The sequence below is a fragment of the Chinchilla lanigera genome, unplaced genomic scaffold (genome assembly GCF_000276665.1).
Source record: "Chinchilla lanigera isolate Chin_1 unplaced genomic scaffold, ChiLan1.0 scaffold00034, whole genome shotgun sequence".
NCBI classification, from domain to species: Eukaryota; Metazoa; Chordata; class Mammalia; order Rodentia; family Chinchillidae; genus Chinchilla; species Chinchilla lanigera.
The window spans coordinates 20,447,022-20,472,619 of NW_004955435.1; positions in this window are offsets into that span (position 1 = coordinate 20,447,022).

Consider the following 25,598-nt stretch of genomic DNA (forward strand, 5'->3'; position numbering starts at 1 on the left):
TACAACAACTATTGATAATCTCCTACCTCTTTTGTCTGTAACTCACTATTATTTGTCTATTTGTTTTCCTGAGAAACTATCTTGTAGATAACAATGTGTAAAACAATAACCATTGATAATTTCCTACCACTTCATCTGTAATTTGGTAAGCCCCCCTATTATTATGTTATCCTTCTTTTACTCTTTAAAATAAAATAAAAATAAAATAAAATAAATACTTCATATGCTCTCAAACATTTTCTACACTCTTAAACCTATGTAATTTTAACAACATATGAAATTCTATATGGGTACTGTATTTTTCTTAAAAAACCTACATTACAGTAAAGTCACAATAAGTGAACTGTGATATAGAAAAGAACAACTGTATCTTTAGTTATATTTAAATTATTTCTGATTATTTTTAGAGAGTTATTCTTGTGCTTTGTTACTTCTGCTGCTACCATTTTGAAAAGTTCAAATGGGTAACTTTTGATTTATTTCACCTCAGTGTCCTTGGGATTTACTTTGGGTGAACTGGAGGTCTGGGGATGCATCTTGCTTCTGTGTCTTCTCATTTTCTATTTTCTTTAAATTCGTTTTCTGCAATGACACTTGTAAGTTGCTTATGGTAGGTAGCTTTATTACTAATATTGAGACTTTCTGAAGAATTGCTTTTCAGAAATGTCTCCTAGTGTAGCTGGCCTTCATCTTTTTAGTCTATCCCAAGATCCCAGCTCTTTAGTTTGTTAGAGATAAGAAGTTCCTGTCCATTTGACCTAGCACCCAGTTCTTTGGAACTGGACTATGATATTGCTTATGACTCCTAGACAATCTCATTTTTGGCATACAAGGAAAAACAACTAATCACAACAACTATGTCACCTTAGACTAAAGTAATACAATCAGTAATAACTAGAATAAAACACAGTCTAGAAAATGACACTGTGGTAATTGTTAATTTACCTCTCCTATCTTAAACATAGGTACAAAATTTATAGTTATATAACAAAATTTAAAAGAAATCAGAAAATTATATACAGTAAATGTACCCTCAATAGAGCGATTTTGCCCTCAAAGATGAAAATTTAAAAGTGATAAAGGGAAAAATAAATAAAAGAAAAGAAATAGATTACAAGCAAGGCTGAAAGACAAAGAAAGATTATTCAAGCTTTGGGAAACTAGTGAAGACATGAGGGAGAGAAGGAAAGAAAAAACAAAAACTAGCACTAAACAAAACAAAACAAAAACCCTAAAAATAACATTTACACTCATGAAAAAATGAAAACAAACAATCAAGAAAAAAGAAAAAAATACAAAATCAAAGGGAAAATTTTTTTTGTATGATTTCAAGCCTGTGGTTATCTTCTGGGTTCTATAGCTTTGTGTTAGTTTCCAATCCAGTGCATGTCTCCACTGTCACTGTAGACAAAGGAGGTAGACAGAACCCAAATCCATGTTGGATGATCTCAGCAAGCCTGCAATAGGATTAGAGCAGGATGCTAGCTAGCCCCAGCAAGCTTGAAGTAGGAACAGAGCTGGGTGCTTATTCTGGTGCTTTTTAACTTTACAGAAATTCAGGCTGATCCTGGCTTCCATTTGTGAAGTTGCACTTCTGAGTTGTTCAGCCTACAACACTTTGGGTATCTCTTGCCAGGTTGAACTTGACTCCCTGATCCTGGATGTCTCTGGCAACTGTGCCTCACCCACTCACTGGGAGCCCTGAAATGAAGCCAACCCATGGCTGAGACCAGTGTTCAGTTGGCCCTTCCTTGAAACAGTGTCTGGCCAACCTCCCTCTCCAATGGACGCTTGGAATGGAGTCATTCACCAGCTGTTGTAGCTCACAGAATTCACTGTTCCATTCCACTGATGCATTTCTCCCTGGAGGCCTTCAGAATCACTCACCCTCACTGTGTCTCATAGATTCAAGCCTCCTCTCTCACACTGTAAGCCAGGAGTCAGGAAGAAAGTATAGTTTACCACCTATTTTTTTCTGCTTTGAGGTCTGTCTCTTCATTTTTTCTGTAGGCACTAATTCTTCCTTTCAGATCCTTCCTGGGTCCTGGGGATCTACCTCCCTCCTTCTTTATTTCCCCAAGTTATTGTATTTCAGTATCTGGATTCCAAATCTCAGAGAGGCTGATTTGCTGCTGTTTACTACTCTGCCATCTTCTGGGAAATCCTTAGCCTGACTAGTTGGCAACTTGTTCCAATTTGCAAAGCAACCTCCTGTAATAAAGATGTGAGCTGATTTTTCTTCCAAATAAAGCCAACACAACCGAGCCCCCTAATTACCATGACAAAACTAGGATGAACTATGTCATAACAAAAAATCCTCTTACCTAACTACTAGTTATTATTGATCTTGAAAACATGTACCTAATGGTTGGATTTGCTTGGCTATTTATGTAAGTAAGATTACTTCCTGTCTGCAGTCTTTTAGTGGTTTGTCTGTGATGTGAATCACGCTGTGCTTATTCAATAGTTAAAACTCTCTCTATCTCTCTCTCTGTCTCTCTCTGTTTCACTTTCTCATGTGTGTGTGTGTATTGTGATAAAATACCTGAGAAAATCAATTTATAGGGAGGAAAGATATATTTTGGCTCACATTATCAGAGCTTGCAGTCTACCTTCCCTTTTCTGTTGTTTCTGGACAGGACATTATGGTGAGGAGGGCACAGTGGAAGAAAATTCCTCACTTTATGGTGGCTAAGAACAGAGAAGGAGAATGGACAGGATTGCCGGATACTCTTCAAGGGCATGCCTACCATCATCTAATTCCTCCAGCCAGGCTGCACCTCCCAAAAGTAGCACCACCTCCCAATAATGTCCCAGATTAGTGACCCAGACTAGTTACCACCCTATTATTACCTGGTGTTTGGAGGACATTTCTGATGAAAAGCCATAATAATCTCTCTGTTCCTTCTCTCTCTCTTACATTCCTAGAATTGCTTTCAGGGCTGGGAGAAGATTTTCTGTTACTAGTGGTATTATATTTCCCTAACAATGGGAAGCCCTTCAAACCCTTTAGTAATCAGTCACTATATGTGGGCCACCACAACAACATGGGTGCTGCCCTGCATGAGGAGGAACTCTGCAGTGGAAGCTGCTGAAGTGCAATTGAGGAAGGACTGAAGGGGAAGCAGGATGATATCATAGCTTTTCACTCTAGCTCAGTTATACTGTTTTGTTTTGTATAACAGCACTTTTCCTACAAACAGCTCCTGACCTTTTACAAAGTACCATATATTCTCATCCACTTGCAGAAAAGTCTTGAGTAGCAAGGTACTGTACTCAGGCACATTTTTCACATAATGACAACTAACACATGACAACTCAGAGACAGAGAGAGTCACATGCATTTCCTGCCACTCAGTCAAGACTCTGCTTTTACACCGCTACTTCTCTTCTTGTTTTGCCACCACAATCAGATGCTGAGGTATCAAACCTGAAAATTGCTTTCAGTTTGATTCTCAGAGAATGCCTTCTGGGAACTCTGCCTCACCACAAGAGCATCATGAACTTTTTCAGGCCTCTTTTACTCATACACAATAGTACCAGAACTAGGATTAGGTAAGAATGAACAGTATATTGTTATAGTTTTCCAGAGACACAAAAACAATAGGATGTTATGAAGGGATGGCTCACATTGTTAGGGAGACTAAACCCCATTATCTGCTGTCTGCAAAACTAGAGATTCAGGAAAACCAGTGGTATAGTTTCAGTCCAAGTCCAAAGACTCAAAGACCAAGGAAAACATCATTTAAGACCCATTTCAAGGGGCTGGGGATTTAGCTCAGCGGCAAAAGCGCCTGCCTGGCATGCGCAAGGTCATGAGTTCGGTTCCCGGTACCGGAGAAAAACCAAAAAAAAAAAAAAGACCCATTTCAAGTTTGAAGATTCAAGAATTAGGAGACTTGATTTTGGAAGGCATAAGTGAGTGTTCTAATTCCAGTGCAATGAAGTCACCCTACTTCTGCCCTTTTATCATATTCAGGGCCTCAGTAGATTGGACAATACATCCATATTGGTTAGAGAAGACCTTCTTTAGTGAGTCTAGTGATTGAAATGCTAATCTTTTCCAGGAGTACCTTGACAGACACACCCAGAAATAATGTTTTTACTAGCTATTGCTAAGTCTCTTAGCCCACTCAAGATTACATGTAAAATTAGCTACCACAGATGTCTCCAACCATGTTAACCAAATAAAAGAGATTGTCAGGGAAACAAAACTTCCTGCCAGAGCACTTAGGCTTTACTGTAGCTTACCCTTACCTTTCTCCTCCAGATATATTTAGGAACCTGTCTGGGTGCCTCAAGTCATAGAAGCAGGGATATTTGCAAAAATAAGTCAATTACACAGTCCAGGATGAATCTGAATTGAAGCCAATTTAGAGACATGATGTCTGGAAGCAGTAAAACATTCCTAAGCTAGTTGACAGGATGTAATTTCTGGCTCCAAAAAAGTTGTCATTTTAGCACTCCTGGGCATTCACCAATATATTCTCCCCTTTTTCTATAAGAGGAGACTTTGAAACATATCATGCATTAAATTCTCCTTCACAGTCAGCTGGCCTTTGGGTTATCAACTTGTCCATTTGCACACATCAGGAAAGAGGCTAAAGGGATACTGGAACCATCAGGGTTCTGGGCCAGAGGCTCTCAGATTGTCTCTTCAGACCAAACAAAAAGAGAGCAGGAATGGCTTATTTTAGACAAATACAATTCATGACAAAAAGCTTTGAAAGGGTCAAAGAAAAATGTTTTATACTCAATAAAGGTACAATCCAGAATAAATACTTAACAGGTAGGACATTTGCAGGAAAATAACAAAGTATGCTGGAAAATGAGGAAAAATGCTTGAAATGTAATATTTATGGAAGAGGCAAGAGCTATAGCTCAGAGGCACAAGTGCCTACCTGGAAAACGCAAGGTCCTGAGTTCAATCCCTGGTACTAAAGAATCATAATAATAATATTTATGGAAGGCTAAAATACACATATCTCAAGTTTTGACAACTCAAATAAATAAAACTTATCAGAAACTATAGCAATTCTATATTACAGAATTTTTAACCATAAAGAGAAAATATGCTATCCTTTTAAGAGTCTGTGGAACTTAAAAAATCATGAATAAGGCAAAAAATAAACCAGTATTTCAAAGCATAAATTTATCTAAGCCATTTTTTCATATGGTAAAGTAATAAAATTAGAAATTAAGCAAATCAATCATTTTAAGGTAAAGAAAACTCCCAAACAGTTATTATAGTAAGACAGAATAAAAATTACAGATATAAGCTATTTTAAAAAAACAATTGAAATGAGATTCTTATGCATTTGTGTAATAAACACTTGATCGCCTTTAATAGAAATATTACACAGTGGTGTGACTGAGAGTGGTGGGCATGGGAGGCAGTGGTACTTATCATCAGAAAGACCTCGCTGAGGTGGCATTTAAACTGAGAACTGGGGGCTAGGGATTTAGCTCAGCGGCACAGCCCCTGCCTGGCAAGTGTGAGGTCATGAGTTCGATTCCTGGTAATGGAAAAAAAAACAAAACAAAAGTTTAAAATAAAAAAAAATAAACTGAGAACTGAATATTAGGAGGAGCTCCCTTAGGATGATCTAGAAAGAAAGTATTTTAGAGAGACAACCTACACCAGGGTTCAAAAAGGATTAGGTAAGCAAATGCAAAAGTTCATAAGTTTACATTTCCTCAGAAAAAAGAAAGAAAATAATTGAGTTTTTCATTCAAAAATGTGGAATAAGTTTAAAAATTCTTTGAAAAGGAGAAAGTAAATAATTAAGATAACAATAAAAAAATTACCCTGGGTAATCATGACTATGGAGGAACAAGAAAACAGCCTGTTGCTAGACACAGGTGCAAGTCTCTCGGTCCTTCTTTTCAATCCTGGCCTTCCTTCCAGCCATCATACCTCAGTGAAAGGAGTCACTGGTGAGGAGGTAATATGCTATTTTTGACAACCCTTAGGCTGTAACTACTTATTAGATCCTTCTTGCATATCTCTGTCTTCCTGAGAAACCACTTTGAAGATACACCACGTATTACAGCAGCCATTGATATTTTCCTACTAATCTATCCATAACTGTGTAAAGTTTGTAATGTTCCTATCCTATTTCATAAATGGATGTATGTTTATTATTATGTGTTTCCTACAACAACCATTGAGAATAGTTAATGATTTTTCAATAGGTCACTCATGTATAGCTCTATTTATTTTCTTTAGAAGCCACTTTGAAGATACCAAAGTATAGTACAACAACTCTTGATAATCTCCTACCTCTTTTGTCTGTAACTCACTATTATTTGTCTATTTGTTTTCCTGAGAAACTATTTTGTAGATAATAATATGTAAAACGATAACCATTGATAATTTCCTACCATTTTGTCTGTAATTTGCTAAGTCCCCCCTATTATTATGTTATCCTTCTTTTATTCTTTAAAATAAAAAAAAAACAATAAAAAAATTAAAGTGAAACACAAAAGGTCAGTACTGATAAGTCCAAAATTTAACTATTGGAAGAATAATATAGAAAATAAGCATCTAATCAAGACTATTAAAATATATATAAAAGTATAGAAAGTTTCCCAATCTTTATTTTATTTTTTCATCTAGGATTATATACCTACTAAGTTGAATGCATGATGTATTAACTCATGTTTTATAACCAAGAAACATTCATTTCAAATATGCATAAAAACCTCAGAATTTTAAAAAAGTATATAGATATACATACATTCCCTCCAGTGAGTAAGACTTACTTTTAATCATAATGAATAAAGTCATTTGTTGAAAAGTCAACACTTTTGGGCTGGGGATGTAGCTCAGTGGTAAAGCAATTGTCTAGCATGCACAAAATGTTAAATTCAATCCCGGCAACATACACATACCCAAATTCAACACTTTTTTTTATAAAGAGTTATTCGAGCAGCTTGGAAGTATAAGCTAACATGGATCACTTGTTCCACTCACCATGGAGAAAGAATGGTAAAAGATATGCAATATATACAATAAAAATAATTGTTAAGGTCCAAAGAAATAAAAGTAATAATACGTAAGCCATGTGGGAACTTAAAACAAGAATTAAAATGGGGCTGTAATGAGGACTAAGGGTTTAGGGGTGAGGGTATCAGTTCTAGATATTGGCAGGAATAATCAAAAGAAAATCACCTTTTTTCCCATTAGGAGATAAGATGTACACAGTTTGGGCCCTGCAAAAAGTGGCAGTCTATGTCTAAGACCAATGTATAAAATGAGGATCTTGAAGGTTTCCCTCAGTAAGCTAGACACAAGAAACACCAATTCATACACTACCCGGGAGATGCAGGCATCCCCAGATCAACAAGTTAATGTAAAACCGGTTTAAGCCCGGGAAATCCCGAGAGCGCCCAGAACAGAGGACAGCAGGCTAAGGCCTTTGGGCTGTATGTTTGTTTAGGACTTGGGTGTTAAGAATGACTTTTGCAGTTTTAAAAGTTTTTTTTTAAGTAAAAGGAAGAAGAAAAAGCAGAGACAGAAACTGTCTATATAGCCTGTAAAGTCTAAAATATATACTCTCTGGACCTTTACAGAAAAACCTTGCCAACCTCTGACTTAGAAAACAAAGAGAGGTCAAAAGGGTAAAATGTCCCCACAGAAGACCACATCATAGTAATCAAGTGACAAAACCATGGTCTATTTAGGAAAATCAACCAACTCAACAAATGGGAGAATAAGCAGCTTTAACTTTAGACAACAGTACAATCTGAAGAGACTATATATATATACGAAAACAGGCAAGAGACTTTAAAAAGAACTTCTGTTAAAAAAAAAAAAATCTATCACTTAGTTACTTCAAGCACACTCAAGTCATCTAGTGGAAAATCTGCGTCCAATTAGGGAAAAGTTTCTGTTTTAAATGCAAGAAGACTGAACCCTGGGCACACAACTACCAAGCCACTGCCCAGGCCCTGCTCTGTGTGTCAGGCAGCTGATATGCCTGACTCACGGCACTGGAGGACTGACGGTCCCTGTTCCCTGAGAGGGGCTAGGCCGCCAAGTCTCTCATTTCTTGCTCTAATGAAGAGGACTGAGAGGCCTGGGCCTATCTGTAATGCCCCTGTCCACAGATATCTCCTGTGAGGAACCTGAGTAATCCTGGATGCCATGGGATAAAGCAAGCTCCACCTGAGCTATCTGAGTAAAACGATTGCCCAAAAGAAGAAAGCTATTCCTGTGAATCTCTGGAAGACCTGAGGTTCATATTTAAAAACCAAGACTCTATTTCTGCTGAGTGCATATTAAGTAGAGTCATTTATTACCCCAATCCACCACAATTTAAATGGGCACTGCCCTGGGACCGCTGTTTTTAATTAGATCCATAATGTGGGTAATCTTGCTAGGTCTATAGCTCTCTAGATATTGGTAACCAATCTAATCCCTACTCTGTTCCTACAGGAAACATGGAAGTCTGACCTGTTTCTGTTCATATTTGGGCTCTGTATCCCCAACTGAATATTAAAGTTACTCTCCTGACAGATTCACCAAGCTTTCTCCCACTGGACAGGAAACTCAACAATTCTTCACATATAGGCACGCTTTTCTTACTGTCTTCTGACAGGTTTTTTTCAACCCCAACTGGTGAGCCACAACATTCCAAGGTAGTTGGAAAGCATATAATCACCAGTAAGTAGGACCTACAACCCCTTTTAGCTGGAAGTAGATATATGAAGACAGAGACCATCACACACCCTCAGCAACCCATAAATAACTATGGCAATTTATGACTCTTGGGAAATGAGGCAGGAGATTAGGGTGTGGCTAACTGAATGGGCAACTGGGCATGACTTGTCAATGATGGAGAGCTAGGACATGTGCACAGAACCTGGTATCAATCAGAACATGCATTCCTCAGTTCTTCTGGTTGTGAGATCAAGCAGGATTTTGACAAAACTGCCTGATTCTGACATCAGTCTGAGCAGTAAGAGACACAAGAGATGATGCCCATTAACACTGTAGCCACTGTAAGCTCTTTCAGTAACCACTCTGCATTCCGCAGGGTGTACTGCTTTCCTGGTTTTAATTGTCCCTCAATCACTCTGTAGAGCATACTTCTTTTCCTATCTTTAATAAATGTAAAACCTCACTAAAAATTTTCACAATTGGAATTAAAAATCAAAAGAAAAATTAAATATCAATTGTAAACATAAGTGAAGAACAAATTAGTTGACTGTAAGGAAAATCTGACAAATTTCTGATAACCAGAAATTTATCAAAGGAAATATAAAAGTGACAACGATATAGGAAATATAAAAAATAAGGTAAGAATCAGGAGGGATAGGCCAGAAGAAATTTGTTGTAGTTATTAAAGGAAAGGTTGCAAGTGTTACATCTGGTGAGTCTGGGGTCAAGGGGACACCAGACTCACTCTTGCTGGGCTTGTCTCTCTCTCCAGTGTAGAAAGAAGAGCAGTCAGAGAGACCAGTGCAAAGTGACAGTAATTTTACTGTAACTATCACAATACCTACACTGGGACACTGATGAATCTGGGGCAGTCCTGTTTTATGGGATAGGGACCCTGTCTCCACCTCTCTGAGGTTCACTAATTGATTGGTTATTAGACTTGTTGTTAGGGGGCTAGGTTTGGTGGTCTAACAGGAGAATTTTGAAGGGAGAAGTAACATACTTAAATGGTTTATGTGGGACAGTGTAGCTACACAGAGGAGGATGTCAAAACCAGACTGTCAGCTCAGCGTAATGACCCAGAATCAGGTCTCAAAACCACAAGCACCAGCTTGGTTGCTTGCTGAGATGCAGAGGCCATTTCCACTTCTTAAAGAGGCACAGTTTCCTAATCTAATCCTACCCAAGAGTCCCAATTGTTCCTATACTAGAAATGAAGTGGAAGAAATATTTGGAGAGAAAACTGTTCAGAATTATTCAGAAATTATAAAAATGTAAATCTTTGTATTTAATAAGCATGCTATATTCAGCAATAAAAAATAAATTTAAAATTAGACATATTATGGTAAAGAATCAGAGATAGAGGAAAAAAGGAAGAATTAAAACTAAGCAGAAGGGAAGCAGAAATTACCAGTTGCAGAGATTGCTATCTAGCCACCAAGATATAGTCTAAGTCTGGGAAAATAGTTAGATGGGTAGATGCTAGCTTAGCATTCAATAGGTTAACCATATCTTGTAGATTTGACTTTAGAATCGAGTAATATTTTCTAATTATGAAACAAATTTAAAACTTCAAAACAATCCCTAAAAGTAGAAAGTGAAAAGAAAACAATCCTAAATAGTAGCTGAATGATGACCTTACCACACGGAAAAAGATTAGTGAAGCAACTTTTAGACATTTGTAGTTTGGCTGCATAACTCCAGTGGCAGACATTTGAAGGATAAAAAAAATGCATAGAACGATTTTAAACTTCTACAGTAACTTACAGTATTCTTATCACTGCTGTTATAGAGTGTGGGCTAAAGCAAATGCATAATCATAGTATTGTACTGGTCTGTTAGGGCTGCTGTAACAAGATGCCAGACTGAGTGGGATTAAAAAACCACAGACTTGGTGGCATAAACAACAGAAATATTTCTGGGAGCTAGAAATCCGAGATCAAGGTGCTGTCAGGGTTAGTTTCTAATGAAGTCTCTTACGTGCTTGTAGATAGCCACCTTCTTGTTCTGTCCTCACTTGGTCTTTCCTGTGTACGCGTTGTGAGGAAGGGGGAGAAAGAGAAGTCTTTTCTGTCTCTGCCACTTCTTACAAGGACACAGATCCTATCATGTAAAGGCTTCACTTTTTTGGGCTTGTTTAGCCCTACTTACCTCCATAAAGGTCCTATCTCTAAAAAAATTCATATTGGTGTTTTTTTTTTTTTTTTTTTTTTGCCTTAAACTGGTTTCTTGTTTTGGTTTTTCTCCGTTACCGGGAACCGAACTCACGACCTTGCGCTTGCCAGGCAGGCGCTTCTGCCGCTGAGCTAAATCCCCAGCCCCTCATATTGGTGTTAAAGCCTTAGCATTTGAACTTTGGGAACACAGTTCATTCTATAACAGTTCCTTTGAGAATTGAAAGTTTTAAATAGGAGAAAGGAAATATAGAAGCAACATCAACAAGAGGATGCATAAAGTCTTTAGCCCAGAATTTGAGTAGAAACTATTGTGTTAGACTGGTTTTTATCGCTATAACAAAATACCTGAGATAATTACCTTACAAAAAAAAAAGGTTTAGTCTGATTCAAAGTTTTGGAGGTACCAATTCATGATCAGGCAGACCTATTTCTTTGGGTCTCTGGTGAATGTGCCAGATGGCAATGGCAAGAATCACATGGGAGAGAAAAACTACTTAACATCCCCAGCCAAGGAGCAAAAAGAAAGCAGAAGGGACTACAATCCTACAGTCCCTTTTGAGGTCATACCCCAGTACCTGTGTACCTTTTACTAGGGCCACTTACTAACGGTTCTGTCTTCATCTCTCAGTAGTGCCATCATAGGGACCAAGCTTTCTACACAAGCTTTTGGACCTTTGGGGGACATTAAACATTAGTAGCTATCAATATAAGCTCATGATGTGTAATATGATGCATATATAATATATATTTATATATATAATATATATATTATATGTATATATATTAGAAGGGCCTAGAAAAAAAGACCAACCCAGTAGCAGTGCAATCTCTAGTGCCCAGGTTAGTTTCCAAATACCATTTACCAATCAAATGAACCAAAGCTCCTTTGAAACATGTCTGACTCTAGGCCTGAGAAAGGGAATGTGCACACTAAGCATAGAATATCTTCTCATTCCAGGTAGCAAGAACGTTACTGAAATTAACATTTCACTTGGATCAAAAACTAACTCCAATAGCCAAAGATGGGATAATTTGATTTTTGGAATTGGTTTTAGCTACAAAATATATAAATTTGTTAGCCCAGTCTATCAATCTCTTAATTATCCGATGTTCATTTAATAAATTCTTCTTCTACTTTAAGAAGTCAAAACTGTTTTTGTGATTTGCAACTAATACACTGAACAGATTATTTGAAGAAACTTAGCTAGTACAGTGTAAGTAGTAGCAGCTCTTCAGCAAATGCTGATTTTCTTCTTAGAAGTTTAGGATCTGTAATGGCTCATTTTTGGACATTAAAAACTGTGTGGGAATTTTCTTCTTTATACACAGGTAGATTTTGTCTCTGTTCATACCTCCCTTAGCTCTCCCTACTTTCTCCTACTCAAGGGAAGAAAGTCTGTAAACAGATTGGTCACAGTCCCAGGTTTTGACAGTGACCCGTTATTAGTGGCTGGGGTCACTGTGTTAAAATGCTGGACCCAAGTTCTGCTCTTTTCACTTTGTGCTTCTTATCTCCCTGTGGCAAGCAGACACAAAATCTCCTTTCTTTACTCAACATAGTACATGAGCTCTGAGGGTCTGGATCTTTCTACCCACCAATACGTCTAACATTCCCATTTGAAGAGAAGTAAAAACTCCCAGGGAGACATCGAGGCTGAAATCATGTACACAAACTCATCTTTTACCAGAAATTGAGAATTATCAGGAATTTGTTTCAGCTATTAGCAGTGTCACATACTGATTCACATTTGCTGCTCTTTCTTGCCTTGCATAGAAATCTCTTGGCAAACTAATGGCATATCAGGACACCTGAAGGAGGTGGGATTTTTGTGGGGATGGGAGAGGTAACTCTGTTGAGTAACACCAAAACCCTGCTCTCTTTCTTACAGAACCACCAGGAGATAAGTAGCAGAAAGTGCAACAGAACACAGTATGGGTGCTGGTATTTCAACACGGTGACCCTGAGGCTTATATTTGGGGGTTCTGATGGGTGGTAACACAGTACACAGATGGAATGGAAGAGGCCATGGGAGAAGAAAGGAGGAATAAGAGGATGACTTCTATGTTCCTCAGTCCATTTTCTTTACCTCATTCCTTTTGCTCTGCCTGATTTCCACCCATGCATCCAAGGAGGAGTGATAAAAAAGAGTAATGAGAGTAAGTCGAGTTTACAGATATTTTATTGGCCGCATCATTTCTCATGGGTGTTCATGTCTTGGGAATTTCTGTTTTACACGTCTGATGTGCTGAGCAAGTGCTTTTTCCTACCTGTGCTCCAGACTGTGAAGAGAAACTTATGTCTCAATGCTTTCATTGCCATGCTTTGCCTTGGATTCATTTTTTCTTGCTATCAGAAAGTTAAAATACAGAAACCTGAGAAAGAGTGATCAACTTAGGAAGAAAAGTGGTAAGAGGGACACTTGGGCTGTTATTAATATTTAATTTTGTCTTTAGACAGAAAAGATCCTTCAGTGGTTACCTCCAGGTTCTCAGTGACCTGAATAGCATTTATAGGCAAAACATAATAAAGTGCATGCATTTACCCGGCTCTCTCCTTTGAATTTTATGTCTCCCTTGTGAACTCAATGGGCAAGGGCATAACTCTGCCAAGACAAGATTCCATGATGCAAACATTTGGCCCAAGCAACATTTTGTCCCCCAAATACTATGTTATCCAAAATGAATAATGAGTGATAACAGACCCGCCATTCTAAGGCACTTGTGACTAATGTCTTGACAGGTGGAATTTCAGTGGGTGCTCACAAAAATCAAAGAGTGCAGACACACAGCTATGACAAGGTCCCAGCTCTTGAGATTGTTGCTGTGACCTCCAGGTTTGCTCCTTTCTGACTGCTTTGCTGGTTCCTGGTGTCTCCATCAGCTCTTCCCTAGTGGTTCTGCTGGTGCTTCCCACACTTCAGGAAATGTGTTCCTGTGGGAGCTCTGGGAAATGTATAGAGTACAGTGTGAAGTGATGGCTTCCAACAATAGGGCGTCATGTTCTGAAGATGGTGCGGTTGAAATGTGAATGGATCACTCTGCTTAAAAGATGATCTTTCCAAGGCGAGTTTTTAGACCTGTTGCCTTATCTTCTTAGGTTTGCTCCCGTCACTTACAGGGATTTCACATGCCATCTCAGGTCCTCTGCTTCCCTCTTCTGGTCAACTGAAAGGAATCTTTATAGCTATTTAGAGTTAGGGAAATGAGTAATGTATTGGTAACCAGTCATTGAGCCAATTTATAATCTCCCAATAATCACTTTTTGATTCTCAAAAAGTTATACCCAGAAGTGGGGTAATTAAAGGTAATATCATTACATTTTAAATAAGTTCACACAAAGGCAGTTTTGACATCTATTCTACTGTACAAACTAAGGGACAGGTATTAGACCAGCAGTTCTGAAATGTGTTATCAATGTATGTTTTTGCAGAAAGTGTTCTGACTAAATATGTTTAGAAATTTTGGAGGTAAAATAAGTTACACAAATTTCTTTCCTAAAAATTCACTTAGGGTTTTAAAATTTCAAATGTGCCCTGGAATTTTCTATGGAGGCAGAGCCTATAGTTCTTGATCAAGGAATCTGTTTCTTTTTTTTTTTTGAGCAGTACCCCAAAGGCTAGTGTATCATCCTGCAGAACACTCTGGAAGAAATAGGACACTAGACACTCTAGACACTGAAGAAGTGAACTAAGAAGGAAAGATCACATTGGAAAGGAAAGATAACACCTCTGCCAAGCCAACAGTATGACCACAGAAAAAAATGACCTCCAATTCCTTTTAAATTACCATAAGACTTAGTTTTAGTCACAAAATTTAGAGTTGAAAAAAATTGTAAATGTTCCTTCCAGTTCAGTTCTTCCATTTTGTAGATACAGAAACTGAGATTCAGAGAGCTGTAAAGACAGTAAGTCTCAGTGAAGAAACATAACTGTAATATCTGTGAATGGAGCCCAGGGCTCATGACCAAAGAGTTTGTATCTGACATATTAGATAAGCAGTTTAAAAAGCAATTTTGAAGATGTATCAGGCCTTCCTGTTTACTGGAAAGATGTATTCAAGATATCACAGCACTTGACAGAGTGAAATTGACTCATTCATTTATAAACCCACAGAAAACATTTCTGTAAAACTCATCATCTTCATTTATATATTAAACAGAAAGTCAGGAAGTACAGTGTGTGATAAATGCCAAGTGCTTTGATGCCTTTTCATGAATGAGAGAGTACCATAGCTTTTGCTGTTAGTGAAGATTATTCAGGTCCCTAGTGACAGGAATGCAGTTTATGGCTTTGCTCTGGGGTAGCTCAGTTGTAGAGTCTCGAATTCCACTCCCACCTCTGCAAAAAAACAAAACAAAACAAAACAAAAAACAGTTTGAACTAGCTAGCTTAGGCAGAGTAAAAAGAAGAGCAGCAGAAAATAATTTATTGGAAGCCTTGCATTACAAAATAAAGAGCTGAGAGGTAAGTGAAAGGGCTACCAAGATTCTCACCTGTATCTCTTGGGCTTCTGTCAAATAGCTTCATTTTCTACTGCAGAAGGCATGTACCACCTTATGTGGGTCATAGCTGTCACTGGCTCATAGCATCACATCTTCCTAGCCAAAAAGGAATAGCTTCAAGGTCACAAATCTAGAGAAAGGCTCTGGTTGACTTCATTTATTTGAGATGCTCCTTTCTGAAGAGAGAGATAAAGGGTCTTAGAGGCAGATAGCATAGTGGGTGAAAGTGTGGCTTCTGAAATCAAACCTCTTGAATTTGCATGCTGACTCTTCTGCCTACTATCTGGATGATCAAGGACCTGTTACTTAAGCTTTTTTCCTCAGTTTCTTCATCTGTGAAATGAGGGTAGTAATGGTATCTACTAAAGGTTTTATGTGACTGTTAAGTGAGACAAAGCATTAAAACATTTTGTATAGTACCTACTACATCGTAAGTAATCAATAATCATTAACTACTGTCATTGCTAGTTCAGCTTAGAGGGATGGAAGGCCATGCCTACATGAACCACTATGGCATTGTAATTAGACCATAAAGCATACGTTTTATGGTCTAATTAATGATTTGTTTTCAAATTCCAACTTTTACACTGACTAGATTGTGCAAGTTACTAAATTCTTCTGTGTCTTTCAATTCCGCATTTATAAAGTGGGAATAAGAATTGCTCCTTCCTTGCAGGTTGTTCCAAGGAACAAACGAGGTGATAAATGTGAGTCATTTAGCATCTTGTCTAACACATAGTAAGCATGTACCAAAGCTATCACTGCTATCATTAAAACCGTGCAGGCAGTCTATGAATAGATCACAGCCACCATCTGAATTATGATATTAGGAGCATTTCACTCATTTGCTCATTCATTCAGCTAATAGTTATCAAATATTTCTGTTGTGCTAGGAATTGTGTTAAATTTGGAGACTGTAGAGTGATGAACAAGATCGACAAGACTCTAAGCTCATGCAACATATGTTCTAGGAAGGCTTTCAGAAGAATAATGTTGCCTCAGACAGGAAAAATAATAGATATCTGTTTCACTTACCAGTTATTAGATCCCTAAGTTCTGTTAGTAACCAGTCCTGCAGATGCCTTTTTTCTGCCTTCTCTCAGAAACAGAGTCACCTTCACCACTATATCTCTTTCTTTTTGAAAAGGATTTCCTTTTTCTGTTCTTGTTAAGTATGACTGTTTGTATGTATGTGTAGATGTGCCATATGTGTACACTTTATTACTTGTGAATTCTTTGTGATATTTTACAATCTGGTACATCACTTCTCTATCTAAGGATTGGGAGATGTGCCCTCTGGATTAGCCTTGCCGTCTTGATTAGAGTGATGGAAATTTAGGTTATCCCCCAACGGATGAATGGATGAAAAACATGTGGCATCTATACACAACAGAATATGTTTCAGTCATAAGAAAGAATGAAACATTGACATTTGAGGCAACACGTACGAACCTGGAAGACATTATGTTAAGTTAAATAAGTAAGGCACAAAGTGACAATATTGCTTGTTCTCATTTAAATGTGGAAGTTTAAAAAAGATTATTGTATAAAAGTAGAGTGATTACTAAAATATGGGAAAGATGAGAGGAAGGAAGGATAGAAAGAAGGTGGTTAATAGATACAGGGCTGTAGTTGGATAGGAAAAATAACTTCTGATGGTTTATAGCACAGTAAGACAACTACGGTGGACAACAATCAATTGTATATTTTGAAATACTTCCCTAGACAAAGAAATGAGCTTTTGGCTATTACTGTTACCTTGATCTGATCATTATGTGTTGTATATATGTACTGATTTTTTTTGAGGAGGATACTAGGAATTGAACTCACAACCTTGCACTTGCCAGGCTGGCACTGTGCTGCTGAGCTATATCCTGGGCAGGATACATGTACTGAAATGTCACATCACACTCTATGAATATATATATATATATATATATATATATATATGTTACAATTGTATTATTATATGTCAATAATTCATACATCCAGATAAATAATAGGATTGTTTAAATTCAAAGTCATAGGACTGGAAGAGAGTGCTGAAGGTCACTAGTTTAAGGACAGTCACTGCTCTAGAGCAGTGCTGATAGGACTTTTTGCTAAATTGGGCAAGTAATGTCTAACGCAACCATATTATATAGGCTATTACTGTAGCTTGTAGAAAGGGTTTAGTTACAGAGAGTACACAGCAAACATTAAATCCATAAGTTACAGATCTTCAAGGCTGACAGTCTCCCAGAACACCTATCTCAAGGTGCACCATCAGAGGGGAAATGCCAGTGATGAATGGAAAGTGCCAGTCACCGGAGCTTCTATTGCTAGGACTCCCTCTATCTAGTAAGCTGCTCTTTACTGCTCCCAGGCAACCATGTGCTGTCCAGCTGCTCTAGTAGGAACTGCAGTCATTTCTGTCCTGCCCACCATTTCGTCTCCTGTGCTGTATCCTCTCCATCCTTCCCAGTTGTCATGCTATGGACAGACTTGGTTGGTTTGCCTGGCTTTGGCAAGAGGAAAAAGTTCCTACCATAAACATGCTTCCTACGTTTTACTCATGATGCTTAGCTCGTAGTTGCTTCCTATATCATACTCATGCTGCCCTTTATACCCTCCCCAGAAATAGCAAGCGAGGATTTTTACAGTGTTGATTGTGTTCTTCCAACTTTTTACTTCCACAGTCATCTGTGAGATTTATGCATTGTTTTTCCCAAGTGAACCTAGACAGGTTAAGTATCTTGTTTTCACGTTTGTTTCCTTGTCTCTACTTATACATGTTCTGTGCATGTCCAACAATTTTTAAATGAATCTATTTTAGGGGCTGGGGATTTAGCTCAGCGGCAAAGCGCCTGCCTGACAAGCGCAAGGTCGTGAGTTTGGTTCCCGGTACCAGAGAAAAAACAAACAAACAAACAAACAAACAAAAAAAGTGAATCTATTTTAAATTCTCATTGAAATAATACTATAAAATATTAAGAGCAGCATTGGATATAAATTTTATTCCAATTTTACCATTCCCATACTTTAAAAAATTTTATCAAAGTTTTGCTGTGTGTGATTAGGTTATAATCATAATATATACACACACTGGTAATTTTTATGTAAGGTATCTTAAATATTTTTCTTATGCTTAAATGACCAAAATTCTTATAATGAGCTATAGCTTAGTATTTCACTCAGAAGATATGCAATTATTTATTTAATCTTTCCTATATTATTGAACATTTAGACCTTTTTCAGCTTTAACTGATAAATATTGTGTGTAATTATACATTTGTTAAAGCCAAATAGAATATTTTGCATTTACCCCTGTTAAATTTAACTTCATTACTCTTGGCCAATTATTATAACATAGTAAGAACTTTTTAAATTTTTACTTTGCTGTCTAATGCATTTGTGTGACTCATGGATTTGATGAGTCATTAATTAAAGCATTAAACATGGCAGCCAAAAGATAGAAGCTGGCAGAGGTTTATGTGCCAAAAGATATGTACCATAATATTCACATAGCAGCCCAGATGTTTCCAAACTAGTAACAGCCCAAATAAAAGCCCACTGGTTAGAGAAGAACAAATGAATGGTGGTATTTTCACACAGTAGACTAGTTAGGAATTGGCAAATCTCCCAAAGACGCTGTTAAGCAAAAGAAGCCAGACACAAGGTACACCCTGTGATGCCATTTTTATTTTTCTTTATACTTACATTTTTATTAGTGTATGTTTGCAATACAAAATAATGTCATTTATTTTGGATGCATATAACATGTAGATGCATATAACATGTTGGTCATTTTTGATTCTTCTATCCTTTCTCTTTTACTTCCACTCTCTCCCTAGTCTCCTTCTCCATCACTAAAATGGATCTTCTTGTTTTCTACCATCTCTTTTTTATTTTATTCATTTGTTTGTTTATATTTTAGGTTTCTGACATAATATATGTGATATTTAAATTTTTGTGTCTGACTTATTTCACTTATATTATGGGCTCAAACTCCATCCATTTTTTAAATAAATGACGTGATTTCTCTCTTCTTTATGGCTAAGTAATATTTGATTGTGAATATATACCACATTTTCCTTATCCTTTCATTTGTTGACAGGTTGTTTCCAGAGCTTAGCTGCTGTGAACTGTGCTGCTATAAATATGAATATGCATGAATCACTATAGTAAGTTGTTTCTAATTCTTTCAGGAGAAGTATAGCTGGGTTAGGTAGAATTTCTATTTTTAGTTTTTTGAGGAATCTACACACTGATTTCCATAGTGGTTGTACTAGTTTACATCCCCACTAACAATGTACAGAGATTCCTTTTTCCCACATGCTTCCCAGCATTTTTGTGTTCTTACTGATAGCCCTTCTGACTGGGATGAGATGGATTCTCAGAACTCCTTCGATTTGCACTTTCCTAATACCTAAAAATATTGAACATTGTTTCATATACTTATTGGCCATCTCTATTTCTTCTTTCAAGAAATGTCTTTTCAGATCATTTACCCATTTTTTTGATTGGGACATTTGTTTTTTGGAGGTTAATTTTTATTTTTTAGGTCATTGTATATTCTAGCCATTATTCCTCTGCCAGAAGAGTAGCTGGTATGTTTTGTTTTGTTTTGTTTTGCCATTCGGTGAGTCATCACCTCACTCTGATATTTCCTGTGCTGTCCAAAAACTTTCTAATTTTGTATAATCCCATATTTGATCCTTATGCTATTGGAGTTCTGTTCAGGAAATCTTTGCTTATGTCTATGACTTCAAGTGTTTCCCCTCTGGTATCTTCCAGAAGTTTTAAAATTTCTCTTTTTATATCTCTTTCATTGATTTTGATTTACTTTTAGTTCAAGGAGAATATGGATCTAGTTTCAGTCTTCTGCATGTGGATGTCCAGTTTTCTAAGCACCCTTATTTAAAAGAGGCTATCTTTCATCCAGTATATGTTTTTGGACCCTTTCTCAAAAAACATGGATTTAGGTGTGTGTTGTTTCTGTGTCATATATTTTCTTTCACTGGTCTGTGTGTCTATGTTTGTACCAGCTGTTTCTGATAGTATAACTTTGTAGTATAACTTGAAATCCGTGCTGTCTCCCACGTTAGAGAAGGACCCCACGTTGCTGGTTTTACTCAGGATTGCTTTGGCTATTCTGGGTCTTTTCTGCTTCTATATATCTTGGGGATTTCTTTAAAAGGACTTTTTCTAGCTCTGTAGAGAATATTGTTGGTATTTTTAATTCCATTTTTATAAAGTTGGAAAACAGATGAAAGTAATTTGTGATGTGAGGAGGGAGGTGCTAGTGACTGGAAAAGCATACATGGTAAGCCTTTGAGAGATGATGAATGCTGTAGTTCTGGACACAGATGATAGATTGGGTATGCTCATTTGCTGGTAATTCATAAAGCCGCACATACGATTTATAGATTTTTCTGTATTTTCCATTCCAATAAAATACTATATTTACAAATAAGAATAAGAGTTCAAAGGTTCACTGTGGTTCTAAGGGGTGCAAAGATGGAAAGAACTTAAACCAATGACAATAAAAAAAAGTAACATATAGTCTCAGGGATACCATGGATGGTAGACAGTGAATTAGTTTGATTAGGTTGAAACTGAAATGTTGGAAGAATATGAAGGTGGAAAACATACAGTTAAATGTTGTATATGTGGGTCTGGGGCTCATGGGAGATTGCTTGGCTGGAGAGTCATATTTGGGAGTCCTCAGCATATTGATAGTAGCTAAAACCATGGGAATGGTTGAAACGATCTGCAGACGAGCCAAACAAGCAATCTGGGAAAAGGATTGCTTGTTCTGTTTTTCTGATCTAGGAATTTGTTGCTATATCTTTCCCTCAAAGGACTGCCTTCATTGCATCCCATAAGTTCCAGGATGTTGTGTTGCATTATTGTTTAATTGTAGAAATTGTCTAATTTCTTTTTGAACTTCATCTGTGACCCATTGGTTGTTAAGGAGGGTGGTATTTAATTTCCATATGTTTATGTATCTTTTGTGGTTTGTCATTGAATTTCAATTTCATTGTACTATGACCTGATAATATGCATGGAATAATTTCAATACCTTTGCATTTACCTAAGCATATTCTATGAGCTAGTATGTGGCCTATTGTGAAGAAAGTTCCACGTGCTACTGAGAAGAATCTACATTCCGTTGCTATATGTGAAACATTCTATAGATATCATCTAAGTCTATTTGTTAGAAGATGTGGGTCTATTCTAAATTCTTTCATCATTAGAACCCTGAGGATTGAATGGTTTATTTTTTCCTTAAAAGATAAAAATTGTTTAATCTCAGAAGTAAAAGCTTCATATAATTTAACTGGAACAATCAATACAAATATGAGGGATGCCATGGCAGGTCATGAGATAAATCCCCCTATGATCACATTCTGCTGACAAAAGCACCAATGGAGGTCTGTGGATAGGCATTCTCCAAAGTTTAGGGAAATAGCCTTCTCCTCTAAGTACCCTTCACCCTCTCAAAGTATGTAAGCTCCATTAGCATCAGTATCATCCACTAGTCTTATAGTTCATTCTTTGATTTGAGGATTTAGGTCAAGAACTCTGGCCATTATATTTTCCGTTCACATGCTGGAAGAGGCAGGACTTCTATTCATAATGCAGAATGGTCAGTGGTACTCTCATAGAGTACTTACCAAGCAGGCCCAGACTGAGTTCCCTGTCAGTGCAAGCCTGGTCCAGGTGACAGTTTATTTCCTGTTTCCCTCTGTTGTTGAGAAGAGCAGTGTGAGCTGTCCCAGTGACCAGTATGTTATATATTATGTGCTTCTGATTGTGACTGCAGAGCCTGAATTAACCTCCCTATGATTTAGAAGCAAATGGATCTGAATTTCATTATAGATATGACTTCCACACTTTTCTCCACTGAAGCACAGGGATTCACTTCGAGAGGTGCTATAATTACTATGCAGATTGCTTTCCTATCATTTGATTGAACCTTCAGGAAGAAAGAAGGTCATTAATGTAACTTCTTCCTCAATTTCTCATGTTAGGAAACCTGGAAGCAGAGCCCTGCATAATTCAGCATAACTCAACCCACTGAGCCACTCTCCACAGGAAGTATAAATACAGCACAGAAGCTCTGAAATGGATTGTAACCACAGAGCCAGAAGAAATTCTCAAAAGATCCATTATCTTGGTGATAAATTCCCCAAATGAAGCTGGATCCACAGCTGCCATTCAAGGTCTGTATTCCTCAGAGTTCTGTTCCAGCAAATTTACATTCCTTGTCATCTATCCAGTGGTGTAAAGCAGAAGGAGGCCTTTCTCCAGCTCATGGCTAGGGTTGCAGATGTGTACTGCAGCAGCAAATTCATATATCATTCTATGGCTTTCTTCATACAGGGAACTGCAGTTTGTGTCAGCAAGTGATGTGTTTCCCAATGGGCTGCCCGTGTCATTCTAACCCCAGTGCCCATTTGGCAAATAAATTTTTCCTCATTTAAGTTACATTTTGTCACAGTGACAGAAATATGAGTAGCACTTCATTCCTTAAGGATTAGCACCCCCATCACAAGGTAAGTTTGTTGAAGGCAAGAAACTTGCCAGGCCAAGTTCTGCACCATGGTCTTTAGCTCACAGTGACCCAACCTGGACACAATGCAGTGATTACATTCCATTCTCCTTACCCAGCCAGTATACCAAGACAGATATAAAAAGACATTTACTGAAGTATCAGAAAAGTAGGAGGCCAGAAAGAGCCTATATATCTAATAAGACTGGTTAAACATCTATGAGTATCATGGATGATATATAAATATATTCAAAATACATTGAGTGAAAAAAGGAAGGTGCAGAAAGTATGCATAATAGGAACAATTTAGGTGAATACAAAATGGCTTGTGTATATATATTTGATATTATATAAATATTATATATGAAATTTATGCTATGCCATTTTTTTCTAGAATATGCAAGAAAGTATCAATAGCAGTGGCTTGGGGGGATAGGTAATTGTGCTTTTATCCTTTCATATATGTTTTAATGGTAAATATAATTATTCTTAATTTTACTTTTATAACATTATCCCAAAGTCATCTTGACCATATGTTATGGGTGGCATCCTAAATGTCCCCCAGAAGGCCCATCATGTTGATGGCTTGGTTTCCAGCTGATGGGCTTTTGGAAAGTGATCAGCTTATGTAGGCTCTAACTTCATCAAGTTGATTAATCCATCGATGACTTCATTAGCTGAATGAGCTTTTTAGGAGGTGGGTGTAATTAGATAAAACAGGTCACTGGGAGCGTGGTTTTGGAGGGTTTGTTTTGCCCCTGACCCCTTTCTGACCCTCTGCTGTCACCCTCTCTGCTTCTGGATGCCATGAGGTAAGCAACTTCCTTCTACGACATCCTTCCTCCATGATGTTCTGCCTCACCCTGACCCGGAAACAATGGAGCCAAGTGACCATGGACCTCTGAAACAGTGAGCCAAATAAATCTTTTCTCACTTAAATTGCATCTTGTCACCATAACAGAAATATGACGAACACCTCATTCCTTAAGCATTTTTCTAGGCTCTTCCTCTTAGTTACTTTTTTTGTCGCTGAGACGTAATACCCAACACCCACAAGTTAATGAAGGAAAGGTTTACTTCACCTCACAGTTTGCAGAGGTTTCAGCCCATAATCAGCTGACTCTAGGGCAGACAGCATGGCTGAAGGGCATGGCAGAGGAGAAACAGTCCATGGCAGGTTACAGAAAACAGCAGCAGCGCCCAACAACTGCCTTCCTTTTGTCCCTTTATATTCCATCCAGGCTACACACCTGTTGTTTGGTGGCACCCAGACCCAGGGTGGGGCTTCTATTATGTACACCCAGAGCTATGCTAAACCCATTTAGTCGTTATACACCTAACCCATATTTACACACCCTAGATCCAGCCACCTCTGAAAAGCCTCACCCATGGACACATGAAGCTTTGAAGGTAGGGGCCATCTAGATACAAGACATAGCCCCAGAGAAATGTGTAGTTGTGCACGCTACACCCTAAACAAAAGCATCCAGCCCAGCATACAGGTAGGGACTGATACCCACCCTGAGGCATGTTTGTTTAGCTGTGAACACTGCCATGGGCTGTATCCACCCAGAGGCTCATGTTTGTCTAATTCCCATATGCCACCATATGAGGTGGTGGCAGCTCTTAAACTCTTCATTTTATCTTTCACTACTGACCACCCTCCATTTCCACAGTTTGATTTGATTCTTCCTGCTCATCTGCCCCCTTCAACCCACTTCAAACCATCTGTCACATCCTACCTGCCTACCCACTAGAGTAGAATGCAGTCATACTCCAAGCTCATACACTGCCAGTCCAGGCCTGAACTCATGAAGCCTTCCTGATTTCACAAACATGACGTCAAGCTCATGTATTCCTGTTGTCCCAACTTCTGCATGTGTGCATGCCAGTATTTTCATGCACAGTTTACAGATGTTGATTACCCACACAAATGTCAGTAAGTATTAGCAAATATCATTCAAAACAATAATCACCTAAGTAAGGCTTTGAATACCTGGCCTTGGAATATGACCTTTTAATATAGATTTTTCCCATCTTAGATTTACTTGAATTAAAATTAACTTGTATTCTCTGTTTCATACCTACTGAACAAAGTAGGACTGAAAGAAAGTTGGGGAGAATCTATCAGAGGTTAACTTGGGAGGCTGATGTAGGAAGATCGTTGCAAATTTGAGACCAGCCTGGGCTATAAAGTGAGCTCAAGGCCAACCCGAACTGCATAGTGGACCCTGTCTCAAAAAAACAAAAGAGAGAGTGATTAAACTGACCAGACATTAAAGATATGTTTATAATATTCTGTACGGTGGGAGTAAGGTGGAGTCTATAATATTTAAAGCTATGTTTGTGTTACTCTTTCCATTTTAACAAATCCACCTTTTTCCAAAACTAAAAATTCTACCCAAAGCTAAAGCAGCTTTCCTTCAGAGTGCTTTCTTATTTGTAAATGTATTTGTGTTGTGAGTACATAGGTGTATTAGTGAAATTTATTTTGCGAAGTATCCAAAATTTCTTACTTTAGGACTAGCTACTGGAATCTCTACTCTTCATCTCAGTTTTCTCCAGTCTTCAGGGGAACTATTACTAGTTTATCAGTTTTTAGAGTGTTAACACTAACTGTTTATTAAAGCTTGTTGCATTACTACAACTGCAAGCATACGTGAAACTTCACATTTTGACTCTCGACTTACAGGGTTAGGTTACCAGTAGAATGGGGGC